The following is a 21,872-nucleotide window of genomic DNA, read 5'->3' on the forward strand; positions in this document are numbered from 1 at the left end:
TTTAACTAAAGGGAAAACATCTAATATAAATTTTTTGTTTTCAGATTCTAAATATGTGTTCCTTACAGCTCATTGTCACGCCACCATCTGGGAAAAGTGCGGATTTATGACCACCAAAGGGTCCCACATTGGAAACTGTCAATTAATAGCCAGCCAATCTCTTACAGGTTTTTCAGCCACTGAGAAAAGTAGCTACTATTCATTGCAGAGGACATCACACCGATACCTCTCCTGTCACCCAGGGAAACCACCAGGCAAATGCTACTGCAAGAAACCGCACCGACAACCCGACTAACGCAGCCCCAAGTCTCTCGTTCACCATCCCCGACATGCAACCCTCTTACACACCCCAGGAAGAAGCCACCCTGAGCGAAAAGGGAAGACAACTCAAGAAGGGTTGTTAGTTCTCCAAAGTCAAATAACACTAGCCACACAACAAGCTGAAGACTTCTTCAACTGAATGCATTACTCTTTACACATTGGGCCCCGTGCCTTGTCCCAATTCTTGCCACCAATCTTATATCAACCTCAACGAACCCAGCTCGTCCAAAATGGTAGTTCCTCTTGCTCCATTTGCAAAGCGGTCTATACCCTACGTGCCCATAAACCAACTACGTGGCCTACTGCCAAGATGGTCAGATCGATCTTACTCAGATGACTAAACGCAAAAATTTCCGAATCCTCGCATGTGGAGATACCTTTATAGGTTGGGTCGAAGCTTCCCAACTACACGAGAGACAAGATATAGGTACAGACATTCTACTCACCCAAATCACACCCAGGTCCTCCCCAACTCCACACAGTCAGATAATGTTCCATGATTCAGAACACAAATCACACAGATCTAACTTTCTCTGAACATTAAATGACATTTGCATATTCCATACAGGCCTCAAACTTCAGGAAAGGTGGACAGAATGAACGGAAGTATAAAATATATTCTGTCTAAACCAGGGATTCCCAAAGATTTAAAGAGAGGTCACTTCACTGTCCCTCAGACCTGTTGGAGGGCCAGACGATAGTTAAAAAAAAAAACTATGAATAAATTCCTATGCACATGTACATACCTTATTTTGAAGTAAAAATAACAAGGCAAAAACCCTTGGCAGACCAGATAACTGTCCTTGGCCGGCAACACATAGCTCACGGGCATTATTTTTAGGAATTCTGGTCTAAGCATTCCCAGGAACTTCAGGGCCTGTGGGTACACTTACTCCTTCTTGCCTTAACTCAAATCTGAAGCACCACCCCAATACCATGCTCTCCTTCTTTTGTAAGCCCATTTGAACTTTTGTGTGGCAAAGTCGTCCCCATCAACCACAACCTAACAACCCAAGCACCACCACTAGGATACCATTAACCTTTTCTTTCTTTTCTAAGAAACTGCTCCAGCAGCATGCAGACCGGTGTCTGCCCTCACCCCCCTACTCCTACACGACCTGACTTGCCAGGAATCAGTCCGATAGACTCTGTTCTGCTAAAAGAACTTGATTCTCAGCCTTGACAACCTACGTGGACAGGGCCATACCCCCTAATCCTCACTACTCCCAGCACAGTCAACGTCCTTGGTGACCCTATCTGGCATAGTCTCACCAGCTTAAGGTTAACCCAACACAAGTCATGACTGGTATTCAACCCAGATTGTGGGACCTACTACCCTATGCTTTCTGAGGGGACCTCCTGCTTCTCATACCTAGCATGTGCTCTGACGGTTCTCCGTGTAGACCCACACATACAACCTTTGGTGCGTCCTACTCTGCTCCACGCCAGGTCTTGCACGTGTGGCAGTTCTTCCTCCATGGCCGCGGTGGAACTCCTAACGGCATAAGGCATGCCATCAGTAGAGCCCATTGCGGCCAGCGTGGGTGGCGGCGGTCCGTTTGCCTTCGCTTCAACATCACCTTTCTTCGTCCATTAATCCCAGGGGCCCCACACAAATTCAGCGAGCAAAACAACCTGGTCCTCTGCTCTCTACATGAACAAAGCAGTGTTGTAAACAGTTCCCAGAAACAGACTTGGTGTCTGCATATTGTTCCTAGTTGCAGCATCCGTGTAATGCGCACCACTACTCTATCCTTCAGAGTTACACCCTTCCCAGAAACCAATGTGGAGAGTATCAAATATATATTGCAGACCCCTAGGATCCAAGGTGGGGAAAAGGCATCACGGCCTGTTTGTATCCACACCGCACCGCTGCAAAGCCCTCCGCCATCCTATCAATCCATAGCAGTAGATTCAATTTCCCCACCCACCAAAGAGCATTGATGAAGTAGCTAAAGACAACCATGGTAATGAACTTAACCTATTAGCCTAACTTACACACCAGGACAACAACACTAACCCCTTCCAGTGGGAAAATCTGATCCAAGAAACAGCCCTTTAGTTAAATGCCTCTGGAACAGAAAATGACTCTTGGTTCATTTGCGCCTCCCTGCAACGTCCACTGTTGGCTGCAGTTCCGGTAAGCTCCCTCCCTTCAGCCAAAACCAGCAACCCTTGTCCTGCCCCATTCCTAAGTTACCATTGTTTGCACCTGAAGGTCAGGTTGGCATCAGCTAACCCCTGTGTTATTTATCATCCACAAGACAGGTGTCGAGCCTACCCTGCAATCACAAGGAGACCATTAAAGGCTCACTTCAAGCCCCCTAAGAATCATCCTCTGGTGCAATGGAGCCCTAACAACATGCCTCAATTCTTCCAGCAGTGCCTACTACCTCCCAGTAACAGTAGTGCACAACATAACATGTAGAGCCAAGAGGAAGTCTAATGACTGTGGGACCTGCACGTGCTCTGTGGCTCTAACACCAATTGAGAAATATATCAACCAGTCCTGGGAGATCCAGCCTCATTTCCTCCTTCCCCACAGCTGTCGTGACTCTAGAAGCTATAGGACAAATCATCATTCAGCCCCAAACCTTTAAGGACAAAGTACAATTCATGATGGATTCCACTTCTAACTCGCTGGCTTCCCTCTACAAACAATTAACGTCCTTAGCCCAAGTCACCCTACAAAGTCACCGAACCCCTGACTTAACAGCAGAGAAAGGGGGGACCTGCATGTTTTTTAAGAATATTTTTACTACATTAATGAATCAGGTACGGTTGGGGAGAACATTCAAGTGCTCTACATCATGTCGAGGATTAGACAAAAGGGCTCCACGGGCACTTCCTCATGTTTTTCAAACTTCTGTCATGTCATGATCTATACTCCTTGTTGGGCCCTTGGCAATAATTTGTGTACTGTTACAGTTGCCTCCCTGCGTGTTTGCAAATTTGCAGGACGGGATGAAAGCCATCTCCAACCTGATCTTCAGCCAAATCCTGCTTTACCCTTAGAGTCTGCTGCTGGCTGGTCCGGGCCCCAGATTTTAAAACTCTTAGATCTCCTCGTCGTCCCGCCTCAGCATGATGTAGTTCACGATCAAAGATGATGCCCATTACCACTATGAAGACTTTGGGAAGTTTGGCCAGGTACAGGCTAGGCAGCCTCTTGTACCAGCTTCTGAAGAAGACAAAAAGCCTGCTGAACTTTGTAACTTTTGCCTCCAGAATTTCACAGAGCCCATCTAACAGGCAGGGGTCACACAGCCCTCTCTCCTGAGCATTCTCAGAAGCACGTTTGCAAAGAACAAGATGATTTGCCAACAGGTCATCCCCAGACCCGAAACGTGCAACCCCCGCCAAAACCTGCAAACAAACACAGCACAGGAAACCTCCCTCCCACTTATAAGCCCACATGCCTTTGTCTCACACCCTATATATCTCCGTCCGCCCCAACACCCTGACCTAACACACTGGGTTGTGGAACTCACCCAGGAATCTTCCCTCACCTCAAAAATAACTCACCTCTCTATACTTCTCACTCCTGAATAAGCCTTGCACCCTCCTGCGCCTCCATCTCCAACCTTTCACTCTTCCTCTCCCCTCCTGTGTTTGCCCCTCCTGGGGTGGGCTGGGGAGGACACGGCTGTGGAGAAGCAGAGCCCAAAGGGCTTTATCGTGTGGTGCTGTAACCACAGAAGGGGGCAGGGCTTGGCACTTGAAGGGCCACCACAGTCTTCCTCAATTTAGGATGTTGGGTGCTTGCCCAGTTGTTGGCCCCAGGCTGGGCTTGGCACCTTCCTCTAACAAGTGTGTCTGTGCCTCTCCTCATCTCCCCTAAACTCAGTCTTTAGGTTTAGGACCCACCCTCTACCTAGATGGATTGATTACATGATGTCTCCTTGCATTTGGAAATATGTGAGCCACGAGGTGCCTTGGTAACGTAGTGGGTTACTCACCGCAAACTTAGTTCAAAACTGCCAGCAGTCAGTTGGCATGAGGAGTCATGAGGAAGGGGGGAAGGAGTCATGAGGAAGGGGGGAAGCAAGGGCCTGATTGGAGAGCTCAAAGTTTCCTTTTTTCAGGGAACACCATTACCTAGAAGCACCTGAACCTCACGCCCACCAGGGGTAGGGCCTGTACAGCCAGACCCTGAGGGCGTTAAACCCAAAGTTATGCCTTGCTGTATCTTGTAACGATTGCACATGTCACATGCCAATGTGTAGGTTCCTGCCAATCCAGTTCTCCCTGTCTCTTAGGGGCCAATCTAACCCACAGCAGCTGTGTTTTCTGTCTTTCTTTCTTTTCTTCTCCTTCTTCTTATTCGTCAATTTATAGGGGCTCATACAGCTTTTCTTACAATCTATCCATTGGTTCAAGCATATTTGCATATTGAATGCTATTATATGCAAAACATTTTCTTTCTACTTGAGCCCTTGGTATCTCTCCTCATTTCTTTTTCCTTTCCTCCTGCATAAACTCTGGAAAATTTATGATTTTTTTTTTGCCTCTTGCATTGACTGGGTTTTCCCTTCATCCACTTTGGTATTCTCTATGCACCTGGGAGTTTGTCATAGGTAGATCATTGTGATCAGATCCACTTTCCTCCTCCCAGCTAACCTTTTCCCTACTGGTATGATTACTCTCATTATTGGTCCTGAGGGGTTTATCTGTCCTGCATTCTCTGTATTTCCAGATCTCACCTCTACTGATGTACATGCTCTGGTCTAGCCAGACTTGTGAGGTAGAATTGTGGTCATGATAGTGGGGGGAGAGGGAAAAAGGGGAAGCCATCAAGAACTAGAGGAGAGTTACATGTTTCATCAGTGGTATACTGCACTCTGACTGGCTTGACTCGTCCTTGTAAACCTTCTTTAAAGGGATACCCAATCATGTACAGATGGGCTTTGGGTCTCCACTCCACACCTCTCCTCAAGTACATTGATGGGATATTTTTTTCTGAGTCTTTGATGCCTGATACCTGTCACTGTCTACACTTCATGATCAAACAGAGTGGTGTGTGTCTGCCTTGTGGACGTTGATGCTTCTCAGCTAGATGGTCGCTTGCTTCTCTTCAAGCCTTTAAGACCCCACGTGCTAGATCATTTGATACACAGGCACCATCAGCTTTCTTCATCACATTTCTGATGCACCTACTTTGACTTCAGCCATCCTGTCAGGAATGTGAGCATCATGGAATGCCTGGTTGTTAGAACAACGTGTTCTCGTGTCAAGGGAGGAATTGAGTAGAGACCCAGTGTCCACCTGGTAGCTTAACACTTAACATATAAATATATCTGCAGACATCTCTCTCCCTATCGTTACATATAGTATACTCACATGTGAACATGCTGTGTGAAGGCCTTTCTAAATACCCTTTGCGTCCTAGTTCTTAACTCTACTTCCTTTCACGTTCCTCTTGTCCCACTATCATGCAGGACCTTCATTCAGGGTTCAGTAATTGCTCTGGTTTGCACTGCCCTTCATTTAGTCCCACCAGGCATCATACACCCTCCGTGCCATTGATTTCAGATCACTTGCTCCCTTTTCCCTAGGTCTGTTCACACCCACTGCCTTTATATTGCTGTCCTCTCATCGGAGTACCCCTGGAACCGTGGGTCCCTCTTCTCTCCAGATTGTTCATCCGGACCAACTAATCTTGATGGGGAGACAATATGTAGTCCTGAAAACCAGGTAGAGCAAAACAAAACAAACAAGAACCAACCACGCAAAAAGAAGTCTATAAATGCTTCCAGGTCTGTTTGTTGAACTTTGGTGTGTTTTGTAGTCTTGTCTGATGGGGTACAAAGGCCTGAGCCCCAACGTCTATTTTGATATTCTTCTGGGCCCTCATTGCTTTGCTCCCCTGGCAGCTGTGTTGTGCACCATTAGTGTTGTGCCCCCGGGTGTTGGGGTCACATCTGACACAATCCCAGCACTGTGTTTCCAGTGTGTTTCCCCTTAGCGCTATGGATCAGTGAGGCATGACATGTCTCATGATGGGGCTGGTTGTCTGGTCCTCTCTGTGCATTGGATGTTTTGAGCAGGAATACCTTCCCCAGGACTTGGTGCACGAGGATGCTTTCCACACTCTCTCCTTCCCTCTTGCTTTGCTCCTATGTGCTCTGACCCCAATTGGGCTCTCCCTGAAGTGTAACTTCATTGCTGTCCTCTGACGTGAATTCTATGGGGGATGGGTGTCAGGTTATTCAAGTTGTTGGAATCGGGTTTGGGGGCGATGCCACAGACCTTCTGGTTCCTTGCTTCAGACCAGTATATTTCATTCACATCTTGACACATCACGTTGAACTCTGATACCTCTCTCCCTCTCCTGTGGAGGTATGAACAACACCCACCCCTTGTGTGGCCTACTACTCTGCTCCCAACTACCCATGTGTTTCTTTCCCCCTACTTTTTAGTTCACTGCCATATGCATCCCAGGATTGGGTCTGGGCCCTGGCGTAGGACCTGGACCACCCCACAGGAATGGATGTGTACAGGGACACAGCAGAGCACAGTTGGAATGTAAAGGTGACGGCTGTCTTTGGTATCCCCACACCCATACATTTAAGTGTTCACAGGCTGCAGGGGTAGTGGGAGCATCGAAGGTAAGTGGTTTTCAATTGAATGGTTGCAAGGGTACCTGGTTTACAAGGGGAGAGTCTACATGAAGTGGCAGTGTTTTCAGGGTGAACACTTTCCTGCTTCTCTCAATTTCGGAAGACCTAGCTGACCCAGCACGACACGGTCCAGTACAACAGGCTGCAGAACTACGTGCAGCAGATGCTGGGGGAACCCCAGGTTACTACAAAATGTTATCTGCCCAATGGGCTGGGCTTCTTTCCCTACCCAGGCTTTGACCTGGCCAACTATGAGGTCTGAGGTCTGCTCTGACCTCCACATCACTTCCTCTTTCCATAGCTGTCTGCCTCTCATGGAGTCAGCTGGAAAGGACAAGGCTGTGGAGGAGCAGAGCCACAAGTCCTTGTCTCCCTGGCCTGTGGTCACAAAAGGCAACCGGGAGGCACTTCACTGGCAAACACTGACTTCCACAATTCAGGATGTTGGATGCTCTGCTGGTTCCTGGACCCAGTCTGACATGGCGTCTTTCTCAAACAAGTATCTGTGTTTCTTTGATTGACATGGTTCTCTAGAGAGACAAAACCAGGACACTGAGGATTTTATAAAGATTGACATACAGAAATACACAATGCATGAAACAAACAACTCATTAGTCTACAGGGCAGTACAAATGGCCCACTGCAATTAATGCTTAAGAGTCAGCTACTATACTGGAAGTTCAAGCGCTGCCGGTACAAGTCAAAGAAGCAGGCTCTCTGGCCAAAAGCACCAATCAGCACGGCAGGTCACCAACAGTCAACAAGGTGACAGGGTTTGACAGTCCCAAGCGAAATGAATGTATACTCCAGTAGCATGGTGAAGCAGGCCTTGAAGGAACCTCAAACTAGAGTGCCACAGTCCACAGGTTAGGTGACTCATAAGGAGTGTAGCTTGTAGGTTGAGGCAGAGAACCAGCTAAGGCAACCACACATTGGTCTGATCAGCAAAGAGCAAGAGACAGGAAAGGCAAGACTCTCCTAGCTGTTTATCTCTCCCCCATTTAATTAATCCCACATGTTCATTGGCCACGTTGGCACGATAAACCTATGCCTATCACAGTGTCTTTCGTCCTCTGCCTAGAACTCAGAAAGTCATGAGGATTAGGAGCCACTCTCTTCCGCGATGGATTACGTGATGTTCCCTTGCATTTGAGAAGCTGGTAGCATGAGGCACCTTTATGGTATGATGCGTTACTAACTTAAGACTTAGCAGTTCAAAGTGACGAGCTGCTCCCCGGCAGAAAGACGATGCTTTCTATTCCTGGGAGGAGTTACACTCTCAGAAATACCGTGTCCTGGAGGAGTAGCTAAGAGTCCGGATGGATCGAATCAATGGCATGGTGGGAGTCCAGTGAGAGCATCAGTTGGCATTATTAAACCAAATCCAGGGTTGGTGAATCGACTTGGGGCTCACAGGTTTTCTGAGTCTGTGAATCTTTCTGGGAGCCACAAGTCTTGCTTTCTTTCCAAGATGAGTTTGAACTGTCAACCTTGCAGTTAATAGTGGAAACGCCTCCCCGCAGCGTCACAAGGCTTCCTTGGATCCATCGTGGCAAGTAATTGTATCACATGTGAGATCACTCGGGGGCAGTGGCAGAAAGCGTTCCTCCCATGTGTGTGACCCAGGATCCATACATTCCGGAGCTCCTACACTCCCCCACCCCCACGGCCTCCCCGGACAGCTAACCCTTTCTATCAGTGGAGGGCTTCTGGTTTGTACTGTGCTGCTGAATGGGTTTCAGCCAGACCATGAGATAGGCTGAGTTTGGGAAAGAGATCACCTGGCCTCTCTTCCTGGTCTCACCCAAGCCTGGATGCTCCCCTCAAAGCTGCCCACCATAGGGGCCCCTGGGGGGTCAAAAGAGTGGGGAAGCTGTTGCAGAAGCTGTGCCCTCACAGCATTATGCCAGCTACTACAGTGTGACAGACAGTTGGATAACAGGGGCTCAAAACACCCCTAAGAGTACCTCTGAGAGGAGAACAATGGCCTCCCAGGTGCTGAAGACTCGCCCGACACTGGCTCCCACAGGCCATTACAAGGGGCCAGGCGACTACGTCTGCCAGATGCTTCAACACCAGGACTTTGCCTCGTTTTATTGAGGACATGCGCCCAACATACTTGGTCATACACCTGCACAGACCTGGCCGTAACAATGTTGGCCGAGGTGGGGGTGTGTATGCTGTAGGAGGATGTGGTGTGGCCCAGGAGTAGGGCCCATTCTGAGCCTTCTTTGGACCCCTGCTCCTTGCAGATGGTGAACGACATGTGGAAAATGAGATGAATGGATAACCAAGAGCCTAGCCATGCTGAGAACATCTGTACCAAAACAGTCTCCATAGTGTGCAGCCAGTTGGCCAGTTATTACCTGACATTAATAAGGACAAAGATGCAAGTGATAGGACTGCCTACCCCTGATGAGGCCCACTTTGTGGCCTCCCCAAATGTTCTCATCCCCTCTCACACCCAAATTCTCTCTACTTGGCCCTGGCTTCTTATGCCGCAAACCAAATGAACTCATACTTACCCACAAATCTAAACATTCTGTCCCATTTTCACTCAGTCCCAAATTTGATCAAGGCCCGGGGTACACACAAACAGCCCTCCATGCACGACTTCCCCGACCTTGTGACACAACACATGCTCAAGACTTGATGGCCAACTTACACATTCCCATGTCGGAGGGAACGTGGGCAACATGAGGACGTTGCAAGGACCCGGTTAGAGTAAGTCCATTTCTAGGCCTTTACTCCCTAGCATCTCTCGGTGGACTTCAAACTTCCGATTAGCAGCTGAGCCATTGTCCCAAGTATAGACAACCCAGGGACCCCAGGACACAGGACTCACACCGCCAAAGAGGCCAGCATTCTCAAATACACTTAGCCAACGAATGGTCCCATAATTACTCCCCACAATTGTCAGGACACACCTGCACCATATAGTCCACCTGGGGATTCACATCGACCCTAGTAGACAGAGCAGAACGACTCCTTAAGGTCTCTGAAGTTGTCCATTCTCATGGGAGCAGACAGCTTCAGCATTCATCAGTGGACTTTTGAAGATGTGGTGGAACTGCAATTGTGGGTGTCTGGGATTTTACCTCAACCACTATGGGAGTAGACAGCCTTGTCTTTTTCCCTCAGAGGTGCTGGTGGGTACACACTGCTGGCTTTGAAGTTAGCAGACCAGACTCAACACAATGGGCCACCTGGGCTCACTTCACCTTTAGCAGCTCCTCCTCCCCAGTGTCCCCCAAAAAACTCCTCAGTTCTAATTCCCAAACTAACTTAATAACCACAACCCAACCCATCTGAAACTCTCAAATCAGACCAGAGCTCAGTCCCTGAACTTGACAAAGACTCTATCCACAAGCCCACTGAACACATGCCCAAGGCCCTAGCCAAACATAGGCATCCTTACCACTGTCACGTCTTTGAGGGGAATTGTCTGGAAACACAGCCCCTACACAGACCCTTGAAAACTCCCTGAATGAAGTCCTTTGCTGCCGCCGCAACACTACCTAATTTCCACTGCAAACCTTCCAGCGCCTGTCTTTGCCTATCAGCACCTCAACACCCCCACTTCCTTTACTCTATGTGCAATAACTTGACCTCATTCCTCATAGATACTGTGAAGGGCTCAAAACATACCATGCGGAGTGTTTTCAGTCAAATCCTCGCTGAGCAGGGTTGGCCAGGGCTTTTTGGAGGCCAAACCACCACATTAAAAGTTTTCCCGGGTATTGGCATCAGCTACACTGTGTATAATACAATGAAGGGTTCCCTGGAAATTTGGGTGACAGCCAGACCACAGGTAGACAGCGATGATTAGGTGGGGTCAGTCCATTCCACACTACATGATGTGACACCCCCCCCCACATGACAGGTCCCCATGTGTAGGACATCAGTGTGTGCAAGAAGTTGTCAGAAAATTCCCAGAGCAGGAGTGGAAGCCCAGCATGTGGTGGCAGCCGCTGGGGGCAGCCTGGTGGCCATTTCACTGGCATGCACTGGCAAAGTTCTTGCCATGTGTGTGACCCAGGATCCATACCATCCGGACACACTCCTGCACTGCTACCCTCTTCTTTCAGTTGAGAGCTTCTGGTTTGTACTGTGCTGTGAACGTGTTTCAGCCGGAGCATGAGATTGGTTGACTTTGGGAAAGAGCTCTCCAGTCCTCGCTTTATGGTCTCACCCATGCCTGGGTACGCTACTCAAAGCTGCCCTCAATGGGGGACCCTGCGGGGTCAAAAGAGGGGGAAGCTTTTCCAGAAGCTCTGGCCTTACAGCAATATGCCAGGTACCACAGTGTGACAGACAGATGGTTGTCAGGGCCTCCAATCATCCCATGATTTCCTCTGAGATGAGATCCATGGCTTCCCAGGTCCTGAAGACCTGGCTGACGCTGGGCCATCCAGACCAGGACTAGGACCTGTGAGCCTGGCCATTGCAGATGCTCTGCTGACAGGGGATCCACTCCTTGTATAACGGTTACTTCCTTAACATGCTGGGTCCGTTACCTTTAGTCACTTCTCCCTCCAGTACCAGTAACAGGCACTGCGAGACTGTGCATTTCAGATGCTGTGGGGCTGTGATCCCCTCATTCTATCATGGATACACACCATACGTGTTTGGAATTATGCCTCATGCATACACTGACAGGGCCATACATAAGATTGGCAGGGCTGGTGTGGCCCAGGGCTAGAGCCCATTCTGACCTTCCTCTTCCTCCTGCCCCTCTCACTGATTCTGCACAGTTTCTGCAACGCAAGGACGAACATCGCATACTCAGCAACCTGGGGGCAAACATCTGCATTGTGACACTGTCTACAGTCCATTGCCAGACAGCCAGCCACCCATTAATAAGAACGAAGATGCAAGCTGAAGGGCAGCCTGGCCTCTATGCTGCCCATCTTATACACCCACTAAAATCCTCCAATTGCCGGCCCACTGCACCCAATTCTCTATACTTGAGTTTGGCCTCGTATGCTTTCCACTGACATCCTCCAAGTCATACATACCCCCAAATCTGAACTTCTGCCCAGTTTCGTGGTCCGTGGCTTTGACTTCAGGCACGAAAATACATCCCCCTCCGTTCCAACAATGGTGTGGGCAATAACTTGGCCTCGTTCCCCTAATTACTGTCGAGGGCGATTTCCACAATGAAAGTACTCATCTGGTGAATCCTGGCCCAGCAAGCCTGACATGGACTAAACAGAATCCTGAACCCACCTTACTCAAGGTCATTCCTGCACGAGCAATCAGCTATTCGGTATAAGAGCAAAGGAAGACCACCATCAGAGTTTAAGTCAGAGCTCAACCACAGGCACAGGGTCAGAAAGAGACAAAAGGGCAGAGTCGACTGAGTCCCCCTCGTCCTCAAATCTTGCTGTTTCATCTGTGTGGAACAGTTGTGGAAAGAGAGTGTGCTGGAGCTTTAGGCCTGGAAGATGCTGGAGCCTCTAACGCTGGAGTTCAGGTCGGGACTGCAGTCTGGATCCTGCCAGGAATCAAAAGACATGCTGTGGACTCAAGAGCAAATGGGGAATTGGGAATCAGTTGGCAACTAAAGGGTGAGCTTGGCCGGGTGTGCCTGGGATGCCGGGCCTAGGAGGGGAGCTGTGACTTCCAGTGGCACTGTCAGGTAAACGCTGGCCTCCTAACTGCATGGTCAGTGGTTCACAGACCTCACATGCTCTTTGAGAGAAAGAGGAGGCTGTCTGCTCCTATTAAGTTGGATAGCCTGGGTAACCCCATAGAGGGCATTTGTAAGTTACTATCTACTGGAAACCCTGGTTTTCATACCTTTAGAAAGGGACCCGGGCCCTGGAATTCTTGAGTCTGGAAAGAGAATGGGGACATTTTAATCACTGATTCTAAGAGACCAACAAGCATCCCCAGGTCCAGAAGGAGGAGTCCTTGTGATTCCTGGGTCTAATTGGGGAGCATGGATCCTTAGGTTTGAGGGGGCTGGTGGTAGGCCCCTGCGGTCCCCAAATGTTAAAGGGAATGCCCTAGCATTCCCCAAATCGAGGCTGGCAGCTGAGATTTCCAATTCGAAAACAGGAATGAGGTACTGGGGAATCTCTAGGATTAGAAAGGATGCCAGGGTACCTGTACCATGAATCTTGAAGGCAGTAGAACATCATGACGTTGCCAGGGTTCCGCAGATAAGATGGAGGCTAGGATCAGATTTGTGACCTCCAGGCCTTACAGTAAGGGGGGTGGGTGGCTTTACAGGAATCAGAAACTCGGATCCCACACTTCTTGGAAGTTCCCTGAGCCCTCGGTCTTTGAATTTGGCAGGGAAGCCCGGAGCATGGAATTCTATGCGACTTGGGAGAAAAGCGGGTGAAGTGTATTTTCACCCAAGGAGGCATGTCGGAGGGAGGAATCCAGGATGACATAGGACAGCTCTAGTTTTGCTTTACTCTGTGACCGTCATGTTCTGGAAAGACCTGATCCTCAAGCCCACCGAGTGCCAGGCCTGCCTACCTGGATCACGAGGGTGGTAAACCAAAAAGTCAAGCCTGAATTTCCATATCCCATAACCAAGGACCTTGTCGCCTCCCTTTCCCATCTCCTACAACCAATCCAGTTCTCCCTCTTCTGTGAGATCGCACCCACTGTAGCCGGGTTTTCCTTGGCTCCCACCAAAAGCAAGCACTGGATCACTTCCATTGCCATTTCTTCCCAATTGTGTCAGGCATCCAGGTGCAGGCGCTCACCTCAGCCATTGGCTGCATTTAGAAGTCAAGTCTAGAAAAGGATTCTGGTCACGGGGAAGGCAATCCAGTCTCAGTCCAATCGCATCCAGACGACTTCTCCGTGGACTGGTTACAGCCAGCTCGGGCCTTCACAAGGCCGCCCTCCATTGGTGGGGGTCGCGACCATCGCACCAGCACCCGCCAAGTTTGTTTACAGAGGCCTTCGAAAGCCTTGGACTCAGCACACGTGAGCCCTCGAAGCCTTCGCTCTGGTCCCAGAGCGCGAGCTCCCGCTTCATGTGGCGCCATGCTCCTAGGTCAGGTCGGTTTGCCAGCCAAGGATGGCTGCTCGCAACCCATTGGCTCTCAGAGATGTCAGGTCCCCCGTGCTCCCGCCTTCTGACCGTCGCTGCTTTCTGATTGGCGGTGGGCCTAGAAGGCTCGCGATTGGTGGCCGTGAGCGAGGGCCGTCTCCCATTGGTCGCGCTCCGCAGTCCGTTATGGTGACGGCGGGAGGGGGCGGTGCCTCCCGTCAGCTTGGCCTTTCCTTGTGGAGCCAGGCCTCCTCCCGCGGGATTCCCTCCTTCTGCTGGACTTCTGCCTCAGCGTCAGGCCGGTCCTGCCGCGCCACGTGGGAATACAGCCCCGGGGGACGCTGCCCGGACATGGCCGCCTGCAAGCGGGTCCAGAGCCCCCGGAGCTCCCTGCCTGGCCCCAAAGTGCGGCCCAGGACGCTGAGGTCGCGGTGGCGGAGGCTGAGGTGCAGTGGGCCAGGCTTTTCTCAGCCGCCCAGCGAGGGTGTCCAGGGACCCGAGGGGACACCTTAGCTGTGTGACCGCCACGAGAGGAGTCTTTGGTTCCTGGGGGGCGCTTGCTGCTTGGCGTGCAGGGGAGGAGTCAGGAGTAAGGTCGCGAGCCAGGGGTCGCCTTTCGGGGTGGGGTCCTAGGTCATGCGTGGGAGGAGTTGCATCACGCATGATCCTCTCAGAGTGACCCCGCGGTACAGGGAAGGGAGAGTCCGGGGTCCCGTCATCAAATTCGTGACAATCAGGGGACCCTCTCCTCGGACAGTTTAACCCCTGTCCTGGAAGCAAGAGGTCCTACTGGGTATGTCTGCAGTGTCTCTCTCCCCAATCAGTGTTGAGCTTACCCCTCTTTTCTGTGATGTCTCTCTCCTGCCCCTAGGGGGCTTACTTACATGAGAGTCAAAAGTTCTTCAGGTCTGCACAGTAGTGAGGGAGCAAGGACTCAGCGACACTGCAGGACAGGGTGGAATTGCCCTGCTGATTTTGAGACTTCAATTCTGTATGGGAACAAAAAGCCTCCTCTTTCTCCCATTAGCCAACGCGTGGTTTTGAGCCACTCATCTAGCAGGTAGCTGCCCAACACGTACCACTGCACCTGGGGCATGTGCCACAACCACTGGACTCTGCTCGTCTCATGGTTCAGGACAAAACAGTGGGGAAGCCTTGGTTCCTGTCCTCCTTCTGGGGCTCTGGTGTACAAGGGATGGCGGCTGTCAGGGACCTGGAGCTGAGCCCCAGAGCACGGCCTAGTGGGTTGGTAACCCAGTGATCCTGCTTATTTCTAGATTGCAGTAAAGACGGGAGACTACTGGTCCACTGCCCTCAACAGCAGTACACCCAAGTTTGGGTTTGGTGGCCAAAAGTGACACAGTGGGCATAAGGAGGACATTTGTGGCCCCAGTGCAGTAGGAAGAGAGCTTTCAGGGGCTGAGCGTCCAGTGCTTTTCTTTGGAGTTGGCTCAGAGTGGGGGACCGCTGCCCTTTGGGCTTTTAACCCTTCAGCAATCTCTGCTTTGTTCTTGTCTCCTCTTTTTTGTCAGCCTGCCCTCTAAGCTTCTTGTGACTCCCATGGTGCTCTACTGAAATCTCCTTCATTTAAGAACAGGAGGGCGTTATCACCTACCTCAGCAGCAGCCTGCAGTTCAACCAAAGGTCCCCACCCCAATAGAGCACTCAGTGTGAACTCCCTTGAAAGAAAATATGTAAAACTATTAATAATCTGAAACCACAGGAGAATATCGGTGATATGTGATGGTTACCATGGCTTCCCATTAGAAGACACACATATCAAATAAAAACAAGATTTTTTATCTTTCAATAAGAAACACAAAGCATATTCTGTAGTCTTTTTTAGACATGACAATAGTTGTGGTAGTTACATAATCTCCTGTCAACTGGTGGTTAGTAAGAAATAAGGGGTGCAATTTAGCCTGGCAATCAGGTCACAGTTGGATGACCTCATTAAGAGGTGCCACAGAGGTAATTGGCTCACTGGAGGTCAGGTCCACACTCTCTGTGCTACACATTCCTGTTGATAAGGCACGTGGAGCCACACTTGACAGATAGAGCCCTTGAGATGCATCCAGCACCATTGGATCCACAGGACTTTCCATCCACTTGTCTCTGATCTTCTTGTATTCTGCACTATTGCCTGTGCTGCATGAGGCTGAGCAGGAATTTAGGGACTGGTATCAGACATATGGGCTAATGGAAGACTTAAGGATTTGACCTAGTGTGGGCTGGGAGGGTTTCCTAATATTATATTACTCATTGATATAAAGTGGTTTTTGCATTTAAAGATGAACTGAAATATATACCCAGGACTGAAAAAAAATCACTTTGATATTCTGGCAGACTGGTTATAACCAAATAAAGGCTCTTTAAATGTACAACACATTTTAGTGGCTGTCGCTTTTTTAACCCATAATAGTGTCTCAGATATTTTTATATGCTCAATTTTCATTCTCATATGCTTCAAGGAATATTTTGACTTTACTCTTTATTTCCTCAAACACTCATTGGTTTTTAAGTAAATTTTGGCTTATTTCCATGTATTGGACTATTGGAAGGTGATGATTCTATGCTTAATCTGATTTTTTATAATTAATAAAATTATTTAATGGAAATTTATCATGTGCTAGGGCAATAAGTTATGCAGGTCTTATGGTCTTCTATTATTTTTAATCTTTTATTGGGGGTCAAACAACTCTTATCATAATCCATCCATCCATCCATTCAGGAAGGAGATGAGCCAGTCAGGGTGCAGTGTGGCAAGGGTGAAACATACAGCTTTCCTCTAGTTTTTGAATGCTTCCCCCCTCCCCAGTACCATGATACCGATTCTACCTTAAAATCCGCCTAGAGCAGAGGATGCACACGGGTAGAGATAGGAACTGGAAACACAGGGAATTCAGGACAGATGACCCCCCCAGGATCAGTGATGAGAGCGGTGATACTGGGAGGGTGGAGGGTAGGTGGGATAGAAAGGAGAACTGACTACAAGGATCTCCATGTAACCCCCTCCGTGGGGGGCAGACAACAGAAAAGTGTCTGAATGGAGACGTCGGACAGTGTCAGACATGACAAAATAATAACAATTTATAAATTATCAAGGGTTCATTAGGGAGGGGAACAAACGAGGAGCAGATACCAAGGGCTCAAGTAGAAAGAAAATATTTTAAGAATGACGATGGCAACAAATGTACCATTGTGCTTGACATAATTCTGACTTTACACCATTGTAAGCTGAAAACTGTTTGTAGTATCTTCATATTTCAAATTGTGTCGACGGTGATTAATGGCATTAACTTAAGATGTTGTAGCTTTCTGTAGATTTGGGGGATTATCCCTTTATCTAATGTATTATCACAGTACTTTTTCCCAATCTAGGGGTCCTCTGTTGACTGTTTGCATGAAATAGTTTGATGTGCATATATCATTCATTTTCAGTAGTTCCCTGTATTTTATTTTCAATTTCCATGTATTATAATGTTTGGAGTTAATCATTCTCTGGTTGATTTCTAAATTTATGGCATTGCGATTGACGTGATGGTTTGTAGTACATCAATGTTTTTTTTTAATTTACCGATGCTTCTTTCATGACCTAAAATATGACCTGTTGTGGAATAGCTACCATAAATGCCAGAGAGATCGTGAATGGAATTGCTGTGGGTGAGCATTTCTCGATATACCTGAGATCAACTTTGACGGTTTCCCCTGTATTTTTGCTGGTATTCTTTAGAGTTGATCAGTCTTTGGTTGAAAGTGAAGTATTGAAGTCTCCCAGGATGGTATAATTTGATCTATTTTTCTCTTCATTTCTGTAAGAATTTGATGGATATGTTTTTATGCTTTTTCATTTGGTGCTTTTATGTTCATGAAAGTTATGGTTTCTTGGTCAGTTAAGGCTTTCATAATTGAATAGTGACCCTATTTGTCATTTATTATATCATTAATCTAGATGTCTATTTTGTCAGAGATTAATAGTGCTACTATATTTTACTTGTGATTACTGATAGCTTGGTATATTTTCCCCATCCTTTGATTTTTGAGTCTATGCTTATCTATGCTTTATGGCATTAAATGTGACCGAATCTGGAGTAGGCTTTATGTGTACTAAAAAAAAGAAAAGGTATAATGTGTTTTGTTGGGTGAAGTTGTCCTTCTTGTGTCTAAGAGATCAAGTTGATTGTATTGCTTAGTTCTTCTTTATGTTCCTTAATTTTCTAGATAATTTTGTCATTTGCAAAATTGATGGGAAATGGGATAATTGGTTCCCATTTGCTGTGTTGGTCACAAGATCAATTCTACAGACCATGGGCCATACGTTGTTGGCGAGCTTGGTGTCAGTGGTCTTTAGTGCTATTGTGGATCATCTAGGGCATGGTCAGCAACCTTTTTGGCTCTCACAGGATCCTCTTTTTGGGGATTTACAAGAAATCCCAAAGGAAATTTTTAACTAACTGCCACACTGTCTTTTCTGATTCTACCATCCTCAGCTCATTAGAAGAACTTCTATCTCCTCAGTATAGATGGATACAGACCAGCATGAGGTCGTTCCAGAGCCTTGCTCTCCCTCTTCCCTGGTGAAATCACTGCAGGTAACAGTGGAAGAAGTTGCCTAGATATATCTTTCTTGTCCTTTTCAAAAATGTTTCTTCCTTGTTGAGAACATCCACATCAAAACACTCATTTATCCAGTAACGACTTCATGTACAAGCAATTGTCGCTGATGCATGATGTCCCTCCAGTGATGTGACCATTCTCACCTACCTTTCCCCAGATATCCTCCTCCATTCTCATTAATTCATTATATTCAAGTTTCCTATCGAATAAGTACCTGTCACTGCACGAATACCTGGCTGTGGTGACAACAATGGCTTTATAGTAGGTTTTGAGGTGAGATACTGCAAGACCACCAGCTTCGTTTTTCTTCTCAAGGAGTTCTTTGCCTATCCTGTTTTTCTCTCTTGTGGACCAGAGAAAAAAGTATTCAAAATACAAACAGGAAAAATAATGCACAGTAAGAAGCTCAGGAGTCATTATGTCTGCTTGGGTTCTAAACTTTGTCCAGCATCTTTGACTCTGATGTGGACATTAACTTGTGGATTGATGAGATGTTGCCACTAGAGGACACAGAAAGTCAATGGAAAGCAAAGAGAGAAAATAATCATATTTCTCCCCCGTCATTATTTGTCCCACAGTTTAAGAATTCTTATTAAAGATTTATTACAAGAATAGTACACAGCACAAAGAGGGGGAGGTTATAGGAGTGTTAGAACACAGAGCAACAGTCATGCCAACAGAAGATGGCTGGATCGATCTCTTGTCTTTGGCGGAAATAAGGATTCTGAGGAGCAGAGAAGTTTTGAGCTGTTGAGGGCAGTGTCCGGTCGTATATTATTTACTACCTTGTCATCTTTTATGATGTCAGGTTGGGGTAGAGATTAAGGTAAAGGGAAGTATTGGGGTGTCTGATACACCTGAGACACCTATAGTCTTATGATTAGGTTAATGATCATGAAGGATGAGATCTCGGATGGCCTAGGTCACAGGGAATGGGATTTTCGCGTCATGGGTGCTGGAGGTGATCACGTGGTGGTGAGGAGTGTAGTCTATCCATGCCATCTACCTGGATGGTGGAAAGAGACAAATGAAGCAATGACCTACTCAGAGGCAGGATGCTTACCAAAGTGGCTTTGTGTGCTGTCCAGGGGGTAGTGACATGGGACAGCTGGAGAATAGTTATGGCCATCCAATATGTCAGTCAGCAGAGGGTTCAATCATCTTTGCTCCTTTGGCCTAATGTCAGCAAAGAAATTGTATTATATTTAACTTTCATCAAAATGATAGATCTTCATTTTGTTTAGACCTGTCTGTGTGCATCCATGATGATCAAATTCATCAGGGGATTTGAAAAGTACTTTCTATACATTATAATTGAGGTGAAGCAACAGTTAAGCTCTGCCTACTACCCAAATGGTTCGTCGTAGTAACCTACACTGGTTCCACCAGAAGCAGTTCTTGGAATTGCTAGCTCTGGGGCTGTTCTCCTTTGGTGTTTAGGGTCATTATGAGTTAGGATCACTTGGGCCCTTTTGAGGCAGGATCTCTCAACAAAATCCAATGCATGTTATCCAACAGTAGTGCTGTCTAAGGTAATATGATTCATTCTTACAACCCACGTGAACTATTTATTATCAATGGCTCTCTTCTTATGGATGCCACACTCAGTGTGTAGCACAAGCTATTACTCAGGATTCACAGGAATCTGTCAGAAGTGGAAGCATATTTGCTGCTTTGATTGTATTTTGTTCCCAGTGAGGAAAATGTATAATCAAACGCAGATAAACTGAAAAAAAAAAAAGCAAAACTGAGCTATTCTCACTTCTTATCTGGCTATAGGAGTCCCTGGATGGCTCAGTTTTGTCCTGCTCCTCTCCCTCCTCCATTGCATCCTTTGCCACTTACACCTCATTGACTGTCACAACACAGCCTCATTCAAATCACCTTCGATGTTGTCTTCACTGTGCCCGTTTTCACAGTTCTGGCTCAAACCTTGACTTGATTGTGTTAGAGAGGGTTCTCTAGGGAAGCACAACACGGATTCTTTTGAATATTTATATAAATGTGATATGACAGCTAATCAGTCCACAAAGCAGTACAGAGGGCTCAGTCCAACTCACTTCTGCTTGTGAAGTCCTTTTGTAAACATAGACACACACTCAGTGTTCTCACCTTCCCTTCTACAGTGTCCTGGGATACCTGGCGTACCTGGCCAAAAACCTGCCCGACACCTTCCGTGAGGCCAAGTTTCTGATAGCATGCCGGTGTTCTCTAGTGTCTGGGCCATCTTCCTCCCAAGGGAGCTCATGGTCGTTGTGGATATTTCCATCTTGGCCTCCAAGTGTGGGGCATGTAGGCTTCATCTTTGCACAACAGTGCTATATGATCTCCCTAAGGCCAACTAGAAACACATCGAATGGGTTAAGGAATAAAATATGCTTGGGAAGAAAGTGATCCACAGCTCTGTGAGCTTTTCTCATAGATTTTACAAAAATAATAAGCATAAGTCGAAATATAAACGATGCCTTACCCAGTCAGCTTTTATGCCATGGATGCATCAGCTTTTGTTTTCCATGGCTTGTTGATTTCAAGTTCTGGGAGTGAGTTCCAATCCATAGGAACCTCGGGTACAAAAGAACAAAGCCCGAGCCGGGCCTGTGCATTCTCACAGTTTGGGGACACTTGACTCTTGCATCCAGTTTTCCAGTCCTCTCGCTGGGGTCACTTTCTTACTGCTTTCTTTCCTACACCTAACATGTCATCCTTTCCCAGCTACTGGTCCTTCTTGTTAGTAAGTCCAAAATAAATGGGACAACTCCTCACAATCTGAGTATGCTTCTCACAGAACTGATTTGCTTGTTCTACATCTCTAAACAGGAAGTAAAGGGAGGAGCCAACATCCTTGGGCGGGTCCAGCAGTGAACTCGCTGGCATTGAGGCCACCGGGAAGAGGGGCTTTGGTAGAAAGTCCTTGCGATCCATGTCTGAAAGATGATGAAAGAGCTGGTGACTACGCCAACCCCCCATCCCAGCAGCCACTTCCATCCATCTGCAAACCACCTTGCCCCCGGTCAGGTCGCTGTGACAGTCCTTGTCGGACAGAAAAACTGCGGGGAGCAGCTAGCCTAAAATCAGCAGCAGGTGCGCTTCACGACCATGTAGCTCTTCAAGCTGTCAGAAACGGGGTGGCCTAGGCTTCTCTTCTGTAACTCGCCTCTCGGTACTTTCAAACCGGGCACTTTTCAGTGAATAAACCAGGCTTTGACCGGTTCCCATGGACAAAATCCTGTGCCATACTTCCTCCTCGGGAACCAGTGAGGACGCCATGCGTGGGGCCGGACTCCAGGTTGGGGGAC

The sequence above is a fragment of the Tenrec ecaudatus genome, chromosome 1 (assembly GCF_050624435.1).
Source record: "Tenrec ecaudatus isolate mTenEca1 chromosome 1, mTenEca1.hap1, whole genome shotgun sequence".
Classification (NCBI taxonomy): domain Eukaryota; kingdom Metazoa; phylum Chordata; class Mammalia; order Afrosoricida; family Tenrecidae; genus Tenrec; species Tenrec ecaudatus.